Source organism: Lissotriton vulgaris, unplaced genomic scaffold (genome assembly GCF_964263255.1).
Source record: "Lissotriton vulgaris unplaced genomic scaffold, aLisVul1.2 SCAFFOLD_2252, whole genome shotgun sequence".
NCBI classification, from domain to species: domain Eukaryota; kingdom Metazoa; phylum Chordata; class Amphibia; order Caudata; family Salamandridae; genus Lissotriton; species Lissotriton vulgaris.
Window position 1 is genome coordinate 59,988 of NW_028247894.1, and position 3,028 is coordinate 63,015.

The following is a 3,028-nucleotide window of genomic DNA, read 5'->3' on the forward strand; positions in this document are numbered from 1 at the left end:
CTGTCAAGTAGGTCTAGCCTTCAGAAAAGTAGATTCTTGTCGTGTGCCAGGCATCAACATCACACACCCATAAACAATGCACCATGTTGTGTCACGTGTTGGGTGGCACTTGCACTTTGACCAATTCCATAGTACTGTGTCAGTGGACAAAGATGTGTCATTTGTGAAGTCGACAACCTATTAGGAAAGAAGCTGACACTATCGTATGAAAGGTAAGATTTCTGTAGTGAATGTGGCCATTTGTCATGCAAAGTCATGCATGGCCATTAACATTGATGTAGAACTCTGTAAAATAAAGGAATCAAGGGAATAAAAGTTGCCTTCATGGTGATAATAATAATTCCTTCTTTATAGGCAGGCAATACATCCATAAAAGGATACAATAATCCGATCATCTATACTTCTATACTACTATTATAAAGAGAGAACTTGCACCTTTTGGCCAGGTAAACTCGGGAACCACAGCACCAATCACAACACCCAATACAGCGTTGGAAAGGGCAGTTGCAGCAAAAGGACATAGGCTATGCAGACGCCCACCATATACATTTAAAAAGTAAAAGAACCATGCCAACAAAGTAGTCCCTTGTGGGCGTGTCTGCATTGTGCTGTGGGTGTGTGCTGGGGGGCGTGACAATCGCGGGGGGGGGGGGGCATTCCGTCAGGAGTGTTGTTTTTTCTTCCCAGGTTCTATACATTCCTGCTCCCTTTAAATAGTAATTCAGTGGAGGTCCCATTCTCTTAGAACCACCCCAAGCACAGTTATGAGCAAAAATACAACTAAAAGGCCCTGCAAAGCATTATGGGATAAGCTTAGCATAATTTTTAGCATTCATGAAAGGGTTTCAATGTTTTTGAATTTTACTCATCAGGGACATCTTGGGACGACGAGGTGAACTGCAGCTTGATGTATAATTTTTTTAATGCTATTGCATTTGCCTCATCAGGGACATCTAGGGACCATGAGGTGAACTGCAGCTTGATGTGTAATATTTTAAATGCTATTGCATTTGCCTCATCAGGGACATCTAGGGACCATGAGGTGAACTGCAGCTTGATGTGTAATATTTTAAATGCTATTGCATTTGCCTCTTGGGGACAACTGGGGAGAACGAGGTGAACTGCAGCTCTTTGTAGAATTATTTGGATACTATAATATTCACTTCCCAATGCTAATCTCGTCCCATAATGGTTTGCAGGGGCTTGATCTCAAAATCATCACCTCTCTCCCTGCTTGCTGGAAGCTAATTTCAGTTTTGTGAAATGACTATATGCATTTTAGCATGTAGAAATACTTGTTGTTTTACCTTGAATATATGAGGTTTCTGTTTTAATAATTGGAAATCTGACGGAACGAAATATTGCGGATTTATTGTACCAAGTTCGCGCCAATTCCGCCCACCCCTACTTTAAATACCCTTGCACCCCATAATCATAACCCACCCTTACTCTATAAAATACCCCAACACCCTTAAACACTAACCCATCTTAACCCGATAAATCTACCCTGTACCCCACAACCCTAACCTATAACCTTTTGGCCAGGTAAACTCAGGAACCACAGCACCAATCACAACACCCAATACAGCGTTGGAAAGGGCAGTTGCAGCAGAAGGACATAGGCTATGCAGATGCCCACCAGATACATTTAAAAAGTAAAAGACCCGTGCAAGAAAAGTAGTCCCTTGGGGGCGTGTCTGCGTTGTGCTGTGGGCTTGTGCTGAGGGGGCGTGACAAATGCTGGGGGCGTGTGGTACGTTCCGCCCTTCGGGCTGGACTGTTCCCATGAGGCACAGGGTCAAGGCTGATTTGCATAGGGCCATGTCTGAACTGGGGTGGTGTGGAGTGCAAAAAAAAGATGTATTTAGGCCCAGATCTCTGTACTGGGGTGAATGTATGACATTGTTCTGCATACTGTCCATCAACTGTTGTTTTTGCATTTGTCACCCCGAGTGGTATGGGTATGCTAGGACGTGAGTCCCATGCTCTCCAAACCACTGGAGTCAAGCTATCCTGGTTGGAAACGGCTGATAGCCAGAAATTGGTCCTAGGATACTTGAGTCTGGTCCAGGAAAGACATGACTTGGCAGTTCGGTCTGGAATGTTCCCATGAGGCACAGAGTCAAGGCTGATTTGCATATGGCCATGTCTGAAGTGTGATGGGGTGGAGTGCAAAAAAATGTATGGATTTAGGCCCCGATTTCTGTATTGGGGTGAATGTATGATATTGTTCTGCATGCTGTCCATCAACTGTTGTTTTTACATTCCTCCCTTTATGCCATGTCGCATATCGTGTGCTGGGGGTGTGGGGGGGTGTGTGGCGCGCGCTGTGTCAAATATTTCATTGTTTTTTCTTCCCAGGTTTTGTACATTCCAGCTCTGGATGTCCACCCCGCTCCCTTTAAATACCCCTGCACCCCATAATCACACCTCACCCTTACTCCTTAAAATACCCCAACACCCTTAAACACTAACCCATCTTAACCCTATGAATATACCCTGTACCCCAAAACCCAAACCTATACCTAAATCTTGAAAATACCCCTGTACCCCAAAAACCAAACCTACCCCTAAACCCTAAAATACCCCTGTACCCCAAAACCCAAACCTAGCCTTGAACCCTTAAAATACCCCTGTACCCCAAAACCCAAACCTACCCCTGAACCCTAAAATTACCCCTGCACCCCAAAACCCAAACCTAGCCCTTAACCATAAAAATAACCCTGTACCCCAAAACCCAAACCTACCCCTGAAACCTAAAATACCCCTGTACCCCAAAACCCAAACCTAGCCCATAACCCTTAAAATACCCCTGTACCCCAAAACCCAAACCTACCCCTGAACCCTAAAAATACCCCTGTACCCCAAAACTCAAACTTAGCCCAGAACCCTAAAAATACCCCTGTACCCCAAAACCAAAACCTAGCCCTGAACCCTATAAATACCCCTGTACCTCAAAACCCAAACATACCCCTGAACCCTAAAAATACCCCTGTACCCCAACACCCAAACCTACCCCTGAACCCTA